General features: G+C 41.7%; 1 pseudogene across 1 annotated transcript; it reads right to left on the reverse strand.

Moving 5' to 3' along the window:
- Nucleotides 1-3617: 3617 nt before the first annotated feature.
- On the reverse strand, nucleotides 3618-10194 carry LOC311129346 (immunoglobulin-like domain-containing receptor 1; annotated as a pseudogene). The gene is made up of 7 exons: nucleotides 10130-10194; nucleotides 9634-9811; nucleotides 8649-8768; nucleotides 8419-8538; nucleotides 7636-7767; nucleotides 5178-6099; nucleotides 3618-3853 (listed from the first exon to the last, which is right to left on the reverse strand). The product of its transcript is annotated as an immunoglobulin-like domain-containing receptor 1 (transcript).
- Between the last annotated feature and the right edge of the window lie 3331 nt (nucleotides 10195-13525).

The raw sequence follows: 13525 nt of genomic DNA on the forward strand, positions 1-13525 counted from the left end.
CTGGCCAAACTGAGCAATCGGAGGATAAGGGCCTTGGTCAGGGAGGTGACCAAGAACCCGATGGTCACTCTGACAGAGCTCCAGAGTTCCTCTGTGGAGATGGGAAAACCTTCCAGAAGGACAACCATCTCTGCAACACTCCACCAATCAGGCCTTTATGGTAGAGTGACCAGACGGAAGCCACTCCTCAGTAAAAGGCACATGACCACCCGCTTGGAGTTTGCCAAATGGCACCTAAAGGACTCTCAGACCATGAGAAACAAAATTCTCTGGTCTGATGAAACCAAGATTGAACTCTTTGCCTGAATGCCAAGCATCACATCTGGAGGAAACCTGGCACCATCCCTACGGTGAAGCAAGGTGGTGGCAGCGTCATGCAGTGGGGATGTTTTTCAGCGGACGGGACTGGGAGACTAGTCAGGATCGAGGGAAAGATGAACAGAGCAAAGTACTGAGAGATCCTTGATGAAAACCTGCTCCAGAGCGCTCAGGACCTCAGACTGGGGCAAAGGCTCACCTTCCAACAGGACAACGACCCTAAGCACACAGCCAAGACAACGCAGGAGTGGCTTCGGGACAAGTTTCTGAATGTCCTTTAGTGGCCCAGCCAGAACCTGGACTTGAACCCGATCGTACATCTCTGGAGAGACCTGAAATTAGCTGTGCAGCGACGCTCCCCATCCAACCTGACAGAGCTTGAGAGGATCTGCAGAGAAGAATGGGAGAAACTCCCCAAATACAGGTGTGCCAAGCTTGTAGGGTCATACCCAAGAAGACCCGAGGCTGTATAGGCTGCCAAAGGTGCTTCAACAAAGTGCTGAGTAAAAGGTCTGAATACTTATGTAAATGGGTGTTATCAGATTTTTATTTGTAATAAATTAGCAAACATTTCTAAAAACCTGTTTTTGCTTTGTCATTATGGAGTATTGTGTGTAGATTGATGAGGGGGGAAAAACGATTGAATCAATTTTAGAATAAGGCTGTAATGTAACAAAATGTGGAAAAGGTCAAGGGGTCTGAATATTTTCAGAATGCACTGTATACCCACAGCGACATTGAGAAAAAGTGCAGCTGTTCCAAGGAGTGCACCACCATGCAGAGAAGTACTGCAGCGTGTTAAGTCAATGTCTCCCTCTGCTGGACCAATATTTACATTTACATTTTAGTCATTTAGCAGACGCTCTTATCCAGAGTGCATACATTATTATTATTTTTTTTTCATACTGGCCCCCCGTGGGAATCAAACCCACAACCCTGGCGTTGCAAACGCCATGCTCTACCAACTGCTCTACCAGCATTTCTATCTTATGCATGTCTCAAGCTATTATTAGTTTAATAACATCTGAGAACCAGTGTAGATGAAAACGATGGTATTAAGAATTAAAAAGGCACACATCAGTTCTCTAAACCTATTTATTTAAAATGTGTTACATAACTTACATTTATAGTATATTCCCTGTAGAAAATATTTGTTCGAACCTAATTGATGCGAAACCTACATATACTGTACATAGGCAGAAGTAAAAAGACTCACATGTACACACAGCACTTTGTTTACCTAAAGCATCTCCATCTGTAATATATTTTATAAAAACTTCAGACAGGTTTGAAATGTAAAAATGTAATAGACGTATAACAATTTTCACTGTACAGTACGCTCGAACATGCCACACAAAGCAAGGCCAATGAAGATTTCACTTCACTTTCACCATACAACAGACAACTGTATAAACAACAGACAGAGAGAGGTAGGCCTACTTGGGCAAACCTGAACAAGAAACAGTCTCACACTACAGAATCTACAACAAAATACTCTATACAAAACTATATCTATAAAGAAAAGAGAGAAACACACTTGACAGATTGTACAATAATAAACAAATTATATTCCTTCAACTGATGATAAACGTGCTATATGTTCTTCATTGTCCTATACGTAAATTATATGGTAAAAAAAAACGTATTCTAAAATAATAAAAACGTACATGATTTCAAAAGGTAAAATATGTGCCTTCCGGTTCCGGTATTCTAAATCATATCAAATCAAAGTGTATTTATCATGTGCACAGGATTCAGCAGGTGTAAACACCACAGTGAAATGCTTACTTGCAAGGTCTTCCTGTAGCCACCCTCCCTCCATCTTCTCCCTTGGGCTCCCGAGTGGCACAGCGGTCTAAGGCACTGCATCTCAGTGCTTGAGGCGTCACTACAGACCCCCTGGTTCAATTCCAGGCTGTATCACAACCGGCCGTGATTGGGAGTCCCATAGGGCGGCGCACAATTGGCCCAGCGTCATCCGGGTTTGGCCGGTGTAGGCAGTCATTGTAAATAATAATTTGTTCTTAACTGACTTGCCTAGTTAAATAAAGGTTAAATAAATAAAATAAAAATAAACCCTTTGCATATAGACCTTGCCCTTCAATCCCATTCAATATACAGGACTACTACATACACTTCCCTACGTATTTATTTGGAAAGTGAAGCTATACTTTTAATTTGGCTCTATACTCCAGCATTTTGGATTGAGGATCAAATGTTTTATATAAGGTGACAGTACAGAATGTCACCTTTTATTTCAAGGTATTTTTCTACATATGTTTTACTGTTTAGAAATGAATGCACTTTATGTATCTAGTCCGCCCATTTGAAGGTGTCAAGTATTTGGGCAAAATCACTTCTAGTGTAATACATTTTGACAAAAGTTTAGTAATTGGTCCCATATTCCTAGCACCCAATGACTATCAAGCTTGTGACTACAAACTTGTTGGATGCATTTGCAGTTTGTTTTGGTTGTGTTTCAGATGATGTTGTATCCAATAGAAATTAATGGTAAATAATGTAGTGTCATTTTGCAGTCACTTTTATTGTAAGTAAGAATAGAATATGTTTCTGAACACTTCTACATTAAGTTGGATGCTACCATGATTACGGATAATCATGAATAAATCGTGAATAATAATGAATGAGGAAGTTACAGAGGCATAAATATCATACCCCCACAAAAATGCTAACCTCCCCTGTTAATGTAATGGTAATGGTGAGAGGTTAGCATGTTTTGGGGCCATGATCTTTGTGCATCTGTAACTTTCACACTCATTATTATTCACGATTCATTCAGGATCATCAGTAATCCTGGTAGCATTCACATTAATGTAGAACTGTTCAGAAACAACATAATCCAAAACATAACCAAAACAAACTGCCAAATGCATTCAACAAGTGTGTAGACACAAGCTTGATGTTGTCATTGTGTGCTGGGAATATGGGACCAAATACAACTTTAATACACTATAATTTAATTTGTCCAAATACTTATGACACCTTCAAATGGGGAGACACAAAAATGTATGCACGCATGACTGTAAGTCGCTTTGGATAAAAGCGTCTGCTAAATGGCATATTATTATTATTATTATTATTAGATACATTAAGGGCTTTCATTTCTAAAACGGTAAAACAAATGTGTATGAAAATACCCTCAAATAAAAGGTGACATTCTGTAATGTCAACTCATAAAACATTTTATCTCAAATACAAACTGCTGGAGTACAGAGCCAAATTAAAAGTTATAGCTTCACTGTCCAAATAAATACTTAGGGGAGTGTAGGTACTGTTAAAGCTGTAAGTCTATACAGGTATAAAAGGCATTTGAGCCACCTAACTACAGCATATCCTTTTAATGATTTTGGTTTACGAACCCATTTTCTTCAATTCTCTTCCGAAGACAGACAGACAGTTTGTGGAGACACAAACCATCATTTTACACTGAGGAAAAGTCAGAAAGGCAGGTAGGTTTCAGGTAGGTAGGTAGGTTTCAGATCACCACACTGGTACCACTACGAGAGCTCTTATCCTGAAAAAAAGAAAAAGACAGGGAGAGGGAAACAGAGAAAGGGATGGGGAGAGAGAAAGAGGAGAGGAGAGGGTAACGAAATCTGTTTATTACGCTAGTGTAATTTGTGTGGTAAAAAGAGTGCATGTGAATGTCTGGATGCGTGTGTGTGTACTGTACCATTCTGCATGTACAGTATGTCCGTTCCAGGACAGTACGATCCCGAATGTAGTGTATGTGTGAGTACACAATGTTACAGAGCATTCGGAAAGTATTCAGACCCCTTCCCTTTTTTCACATTTTATAACGTTACAGCCTTATTATAAAATTAATTTTTTCTTCTCATCAATCTACACATAATACCCCATAATGACAAAGGTTTTTCGAAATGTTTGTACATTTCTTTTTTTTAAAGAACAGAAATACCTTATTTACATAAGTATTAAGACCCTTTGCTATGAGACTTGAAATTGAGCTCAGGTGCATCCGGTTTCCATTGATCATCCTTGAGATGTTTCTACAACTTGATTGGAGTCCACCTGTGCTAAATTCAATTGATTGGACATGATTTGGAAAGGCACACACCTGTCTATATAAAGTTGGCAGTGCATGTCTGAGCAAAAACCAAGCCATGAGGTCGAAGGAATTGTCCATAGAGCTCCGAGACAGGATTGGGTTGAGGCACAGATCTGGGGAAGGGTACCAAAAAATGTCTGCAGCATTGAAGGTCCCCAAGAACACAGTGGCCTCCATCATTCTTAAATGGAAGAAGTTTGGAACCACCAAGACTCGTCCTAGAGCTGGCCAAACTGAGCAATCGGGGGAGAAGGGCCTTGGTCAGGGAGGTGACCAAGAATCCGATGGTCACTCTGACAGAGCTCCAGAGTTCCTCTGTGGAGATGGGAGAACCTTCCAGAAGGACAACCATCTCTGCAGCACTCCACCAATCAGGCCTTTATGGTAGAGTGGCCAGATGGAAGCCACTCCTCAGTAAAAGGCACATGACAGCCCGCTTGGAGTTTCCCAAAAGGCACTTAAAGGTCTCTCAGACCATGAGAAAAGGTCCTTCAACAAAGTACTGAGTAAAGGGTCTGAATACTTATGTAAATGTATATTTCTGTATTATTATATCTTTATACATTTGCAAAATTTTCTAAAAACCTGTTTTTGCTTTGTCATCATGGGGTATTATGTGAAGATCGATGAGGAAAAATAATAATTTAATCCAATTTAGAATAAGGCTTTAACGTAACAGAATATGGAAAAAGTCAAGGGGCCTGAATACTTTCCGAATGCACTGTATATGGGTAGGAGTCGTACATCAGCACTCGTGTGTGTTTCTTACCGAGTAGCGGTCGTAGTTCCTCCTGTTGTCGTTCTGGATATCGATGGAGGAGTAGCTGGGGCGTTTCTCTGGCCACAGCTTCCCCTTGCCTCCCCCTGTCCCGTCCCTTCCTCCCCCTCTCCTGCTGTCCTCCTCATCTGAGCTCAAGGACCCTTGTAGAAGGGGAGGAGGTGAGTAGCTCCCGTCTTGCCTGGCTGGGGCCGACCGATGCAGCTCCTTCATCAGGTCATCGCGACTACAGGACCGCTGTGCTGACCCGGACCAACCCGTCCTACTCCCAGCCGAACCTCGCCCCTCCCTCCTCGGCCCTCCTCTCCTGTTGTCCCAGTCCGACTCATCGCTGTAGCTATGCAGAATGCCTCGCCGCGGAGGAGAGGGGTGGCGGTTTTCACACAGCGTGTCACGGTAATGCCCACTGTCGCCCCCCCCCCCCCCCCCCCCTCCGTCAACGCTGGTCCGGTTGGAGCTGCCACTGGATTGACTGGATATTCTGGGGAACCCCCTGGTCCCTCCTCCTCCCCTTCTAGTCCCCCTGCGAGAGGAGAAGCTGGGGACCCGCTGGACGATAGGGGGCAAAGTGATCACCCTCCTCGCCACCCCCCTCACCCCCATCTCATTCAGGGCAGGCAGCATACTCGGGGGGGCGGCCGTGAAGGGGACCCCCTGGGGCTGAGGCTGAGACTGGGGCTGGTACTGGTGGGCCTGGGGTGGCAGGTGCTGATGATGAGGGGCAGGCATCTGACCGTACACGTCCATCCCCCTTATCTGGCTAAGTCCAACATCTGGTTGGTGCCGTGCACGCTGCCGTTACCGTGGTGGTGGTGGGGGATAGGGGGAGGCTGCTGCTGGAGGGGCAGGGGTGAGGAGCCCATCGGGGCCATGGCAAAGTTGGACTTGGTAGGATACCCATCAGAGAACGAGCCTAGAGACATAATGGATGACACAGCATTAGCACCATTATAAGACTGACCTGAGTTCAGTAGATCGTTTTACAGCATGCAGGGCAGTGAATTTCAACAAACACCTATTTTCCGGTGGCAATTGACGAGATGATAACTGATTAAATAGACCCAGAAAAAACAATACCTAACCAAAAATGATTTTTCATTTCGGCTGACGAAAACGAGATGAGACTAAATTCTCTGACTACAATCTGACTAGTAAGTGGACTGGACAATAGTTTTTGGTGAGATTGAGAGTTTTTCAGTATTATTTGTTTGGTCCAATCAAAAGCATGCATGACATTAGCAGAATTGTAGGGCTTTCTCATTGCAATGTTGCAATGCTGTTATTGGTGGAAAATAAATACCATGCCCAGGTCATTCACGAGTCAGCTCTCTGCCTAATAACCCTTCTCCAATCTAGGGTTGCACAATTCCTTGAACGTTCAATCAATTCCCTGGTTTCCCCGAAATCCCGGTTGGAGCATTACCAGAATCAGGAGGGAATAAGCAGGGAATTTATTGGAAGTTCTCTGAATTTTGCTACCCTAGCGGCAACAAATCATTGATGCAAACATGGCAACTCTCCCGGTGGAACAAGCTCCCGGTAGAAAAAGAGCCGACGTTTGGAGCCACTTTACTTATTCAAACAAGACCGATGCATCATTTTTACCCACAAGTTGACAGTGAAAAATACTACCAACCTCAAGAAAAAAGAAAAAAAAAGTGTCATCCCAATATATACGCTCAGGTAATAACAGATTGATAATGCTAGCTAGTTTGTTTGCTGCAACCTATCAGACTACTACTTATGACACAGTTTTGATTACAATATAGCTACAGTATGTCAAGGGGTGTGATTTTTTAAAATCTGCTGCAGAGTAATTTGTTATGCCAATTTGGCTGTTGGGAAGAGAATCATGCGATAGGACGTTATGGAGAAAGATATGTTGTAGGATAAGGCTATGTATGTTTGTGCACATGGAAGTCAGTGATTTATGTTTACTATAGGTTAATGTGACTAAAATGAAAGGGTATTTAAGTTGACAAAATTGGCCCAGTTTTCATCATTTTGAAAATAACTAGACTAAATCATTATTCAAATGACAAAAATGTGACTAAGACTTAAAGCTGCAATATTCACATAGAAATGTTGGTTATAGATCTGTCATTCTCATTGAAAGCAAGTCTATGAAGCGTAGATCTGTTCTGTGTGTGCTATTTCTATGCTTTCCGTTCTTACATTTTGTTTTTGCATCTTTTACTTTCGATTTTTAACACCAGCTTTAAACAGATGAAAATACAATATTTTTGGTTATGGAAAATATATTTCACAGCGGTTTAGATAGTACACTGATTCTCTACACTATACTTGCTTGTTTTGTCACATAACTGGAAGTTAAGCGAACTATTAGCATTTTTGCAACCAGGAAATGGCGGAGCGATTTCTGTATAGTGCATCTTTAATGATATTTTCGACTAGACTAAATCTAAAAAAAGAGTGCCAAAATTAAGACTGATGCAAGGTGGGCAGCAGGGACAGCGGATGTAGCAGCAGCACTTCTGGGGGCAGCACTGGCAGCAGCAGATGCAGAACAGCATGATGAGAAGCAAAGCCCCGATGATGATAAACAGCACCGTCAGCCAATCTGGACCAAGGTCAGAGGTCACGGGTCACATACTAGGACACATACCACCACAGTGGATACAGCAGGATGCTGAATCCCAAACTAACCCCTTCCCCTCGCCCCTCTCATTTCGATTTGTATGCTCACGCGTGCCTCCGCCGTATGCCACGCATGGTGTTGGAGCTACTACCATTTTGTTTATACTTTTAGATCTACAGAAATGCATAGGGGGTAGTGGAGTTAATTTGGGATTGGGCAATTTTAAAAGCATAAAAATGACGCTAGTGCCAAAAAGGCCTGTGTTACTCACATTGATTTTAAAGTGCTACACAGACAACTATAGCAAGTCTCTACCCTGATATGTCACTTATATTCTTATAAAGACAAAATAGCCCATTACATTATATACCCGTTGCATGTTTTACATAGAGAACCTCTGAACCTCAAAATAATTTGAGGAAGTTTACATGATAGTTGTTATGTAAGAATGAAACATGATCCAATATTGCGTAACATCTTAGCTGCACAGTTCGTCTTAAGCCCGAGGGTCCTTTTTAATGATGCGCCAAAGACAACCCATAGTTTGTCAATTAAAGTAAAGCATTGGTAGAACTTGCAATTAAAACTTGCCCTAAATATACACTACTAGGCCTATGTCTAATAGTCAGTTACGGTAAACAATGAGTTTGACCTCGCGGTCTGAGTCTCCTGAAGTATCTCCGGGCGCGTCGAAGGAGCAGAAGTACACACCGTTATCCCACCACATTACCTCATTGATAACCAGGTCGGCCTCTGTGGACACACACACAGAAACACTTACTGTACATGTGCATGATAACATTTACACATCTCCTTGTGTTTAAGCTGAAGAGATTTGGGGTATGTTGGGGTCACAGACTCACTGTTTTGGATGGATATCTTGCGCTCCCGATACTCAGAGCCAAGCATGACCTCATTGGTGCGCTGGCGGTCTGGACAGTCATTGGTTGGGTCCTGGCCCAGCTGCAGAGCAGCCTGATAGGCTACAGCAGGAGGAGAATGGGAGCATTATCACCATTATACACACACAGCTCCCTTATAATATTGGTGTCCCAATCTCCACAGCACCACAATGACATCACAATCTCCACAGCAACATTATGATATCACAATCTCCACATCCCCATTATGACAGTACAAGCTCAACAGCCCCATTATGACATCATACAATCTTCAAAGCCTCATTATGACATTCCTATACAATTATGACATCCCATTAAATCTCTGAGGCTCCATTATAGTCACAATTGTCATATTCCCATTATGTCAGCACAATCTCCACAGCATGACATTACAATTGCCACAGCCCAAAGCTACACATTTCTATTATTACATCACAATCTTTTATTTATTTAACCTTTATTTAACTAGGCAAGTCAGTTAAGAACAAATTCTTATTTAAAATGACAGCCTACCAAAAGGCCTCCTGTGCGGACAGGGGCTGGGATTTAAAATAAAAAATAAAATAAAAATATAGGACAAAACACACATCACGACAAGAGAGACACCACAACACTACATAAAGAGAGACCTAAGACAACAACATAGCATGGCAGCAACAAATAACAACATAGCATGGCAGCAACACATGACAACACAGCATGGTAGCAACACAGCATGGTAGCAACACAACATGGTAGCAGCACAATCTTCACTGCTCTATTACAGTATGACATCAATCTCCACAGCCCTGTTGTTACGATTTATGATAAGACAATGGCTAGAGCCCCATTATAAGAAGACATGATAACGTATAGACAGCGGGAGGGCTACACTAGTGTCCACTCATGGTTCACATGGTCACTCAGGTTTCACTCCTTCGTCTGTCCTGTAATACATGTATCTCACCTGTGGAGTAGAACTCCAGCACGGGGTCCTTGCAGAAGGACTTATAGCGCCAGGTGACCAGGACCTCCTGTTGGTTGGCCGAGGTGGGAGGTGGAGTAGTCACAGCGTATGATGACCGAGGCAAAGAGAGCTGTACTCCTCTCTGTCTGAGGAACAATCACCTGGATGGAAAACACCTCTGAAAGAGAGAGAGAGAAAGAAAGAGAGGATAGTAAATTGTTAAGACATCTGTTTGTGAGCATTCAAATGTTTAATAGCAACGGTTTTTCAAACTGCTTAATTCGCATATAAGTGCTATCGTGTAATAATTTTTAGCAACATTTAATGTTAAAAGTTCAAACGTGACCACGATTTGGGTTGGCCTTGTCATGTTTACACCTGTCACCATGCTTATTTTGGAAAGAAACAAGAAAACGCACATCTCATTTTTTTTGTTTTTTTGTTTAAGAAATGGTAGAGGCGTGTCTGAAAGTTTTTTTTTCAGATAAAACCTTACCTGTCCGTAGGAAACCAACCAAGAAGCGCAAGCAAGATCATATTTCCCATTTTGTTCTTCACCATTCCAACGCAGAAGCCTCTAAAAGACGACTAACCTTTAGTCAATCGATACAGAAATAAACTATTTGATCAAACCATGAGACATTTGTCGATGCAACGCTTCATACGCGTACTTTCTTCATTTTATGTAAATAATAGTCCTTCAAATAAATTCATTCGAACGATTAGGGGGTGTATTCATTACGCCGATTCTGTTGCAAAACGAATCAAACCATTTACTCGAAATGAAAACCAGAGTTTCTATTGGACATATTCTAGTCGGTCCCTCTCCGTTTCGTTCCGTTTGCTCTGTTTGCTTCCGTTTGGTTCTTAAACGGTAAACTATTTCTGTTGCAAGACGTAATGAATACACCCCAGGTGTCAAGGGAACTTTACCATGCAGAATGCGTCTGCGGGTTCCGGTAACAGGTGTAACACAATGCAGGTGCGTATGGAAGACTCGTGCACGTGGAAACGAATTTTGAAATACATATAGGCCTAAATGTATCAAATAGTTCAGGGAACTAGGACTTTAAAATGGATTATCTTCACAAGATAAAGCCTCTGGAAATGCCTTTTACATAGTGTCTTGAGAAAATCAGATATATATTTTCTATAGGCCTTCAGTAAAAGTGGTGATCTTTCTATATAATATCAACTCAAAATCAACACTACTGTACAAACATCTGATTATATCCAATGCTTCCAATACATCACAACCTCCACAAGGAAGCAACCAAGGCATACAGCATCGACTTGTGTTGTCTACCACTGGAATATTGTATTTTATATTGTACCCTGGCTGAGGCAAGGAACTTGACCTGCTTGGAAATAATCTAGACCCATGTGAAATAAATTGTATCAAAGGATGTGTCCAGATAATGGAGAACATACAGATACATTGAACAGTTAAGGTCCAAGTACAGTGACTCATGTTTGGCCTTTTGTATGCTCTGTGGGAAGGCTCCAATACAATGCAAACCCTGACGTGACCAGAACTTAATTTACAACATTAGATGGATGTATTAGCATATTGTGCAGTAGTTGTGGACTGTCAGCCAGCCTATTCAACTTGGCTATATGATTTACAATGAACGGGCCCCAGCTATCTCCTCTTCAGTGTCTGTCCTGCCCTGGGTTTGTGTCTTAATGCCAAGCTTGTTTGTACTCTCAGCAGGGTGGGAATTCCATGTCAACAAAACACAAAATGTCCATGTGAATCAGGATTTCTATAGGCAGGAAGAAAAAGGCACTGTGGAGAGGTTACAGTTATGTCACAGACCATCCTGCTCTGAAATGAAGGTTGGTTGTTTGTGGGTGGTTTTATATTGAATGCTCTATTCATACAGGTAGACAGTCACTCTATGAAGTTTGGCCAAGCCCCAGCGTTGAAGGGTGGTGATGTTAAACAAGCGTGGGAGTGCTTTTGTGTTAATAGTTTCCCCCCTTTCTCTCCAACATGTAAGCAAGCTTTATTCACTCAACACAACAACATGCCAGCTTGAGCTCCACTCTCAAGAGCTTTTCTGGACCCAAAGTAAAGCGCTTTGAGACCTTGTGAAAAGTGCTTTATAAATGCAATGCACTCCATTTTACAGTGAAAAGGGTTTCTGCATCTGTGAAGACCAGATGTTGGAGTGAAAGCTTCCTTCCTGGTAATGTGATGTTATCCTGGAAAGGATGCATCTTGGTCCGACCTTGTGGAATCTATAATCCTGTCATATTTCCTGCTACACTCTATTTCCCCTTGTCATGGTCAGCATACTGATCAATGTTCAGTGTTGTCCCACATTCAGAAGGGACAGATACAGTGAGCTCCAAAAGTATAGGGACAGTGACATTTTTGGTTGTTGTTTTGGCTCTGTACTCCAGCACCTCGGATTTGAAATGATACAATGACTATAAGGTTAAAAGTGCAGACTGTCAGCTTTAATTTGAGTGTATTTTCAGGGGAACTGTTTAGAAATTACAGCACTTTTTGTACATAGTCCCCCCACCAAAAGTATTGGGACAAATTCCCTTATGTGTATTAAAGTAGTCAAACGTTTTGTATTTGGTCCCATATTCCTCATGAATAATGATGAGTGAGAAAGTTACAGACGCAAAAATATCATGTCTGGGTGTGTGTGCATCTTTAACTTTCTCACTCATCATTATTCACAATTCATTCAGGACTATCTGTAATCATGGTAGCGTCCACATTAATGTAGAAGTGTTTAGAAACATATTCTATTCTTATTTACAATAAAAGTGACTCCAAAATGACACAATAAATGATTTACCATTCATTTCTGTTGGGCACAAAATAATTTGAAACACAACCAAAACAAACAGCAAATGCATCCAACAAATGTGTAGTGTCACAAGCTTGATGTAGTCATTGCGTGCTATGAATATGGGACCAAATGCTAAACGTTTGACTACTTTAATACACATAAGTGAATTTGTCCCAATACTTTTAGTCCCCTAAAATGGGGGGACTATGTACAAAAAGTGCTGTAATTTCAAAACGGTTCACCCGATACGAATCAAAATACCTTTAACCTCATAGTCATTGTATCATTTCAAATCCAAAGTGCTGGAGTACAGAGCCAAAACAACAAATACAATTATCACTGTCCCAATACTTTTGGAGCTCACTGTATTTCAGCCACAGATACAGTGAGGGAAAAAAGTATTTGATCCCCTGCTGATTTTGTACGTTTGCCCACTGACAAAGAAATGATCAGTCTATAATTTTAATGGTAGGTTTATTTGAACAGTGATAGACAGAATAACAACAAAAAAATCCAGAAAAACGCATGTCAAAAATGTTATAAATTGATTTGCATTTTAATGAGGGAAATAAGTATTTGACCCCGTCTCAATCAGAAAGATTTCTGGCTCCCAGGTGTCTTTTATACAGGTAACGAGCTGAGATTAGGAGCACACTCTTAAAGGGAGTGCTCCTAATCTCAGCTTGTTACCTGTATAAAAGACACCTGTCCACAGAAGCAATCAATCAATCAGATTCCAAACTCTCCACCATGGCCAAGACCAAAGAGCTCTCCAAGGATGTCAGGGACAATATTGTAGACCTACACAAGGCTGGAATGGGCTACAAGACCATCGCCAAGCAGCTTGGTGAGAAGGTGACAACAGTCGATTATTCGCAAATGGAAGAAACACAAAAGAACTGTCAATCTCCCTCGGCCTGGGGCTCCATGCAAGATCTCACCTTGTGGAGTTGCAATGATCATGAGAACGGTGAGGAATCAGCCCAGAACTACACGGGAGGATCTTGTCAATGATCTTAAGGCAGCTGGGACCATAGTCACCAAGAAAACAATTGGTAATACACTACGCCGTGAAGGAC

Source organism: Coregonus lavaretus, assembly GCF_964263955.1.
Source record: "Coregonus lavaretus genome assembly, chromosome: 5".
NCBI classification, from domain to species: Eukaryota; Metazoa; Chordata; class Actinopteri; order Salmoniformes; family Salmonidae; genus Coregonus; species Coregonus lavaretus.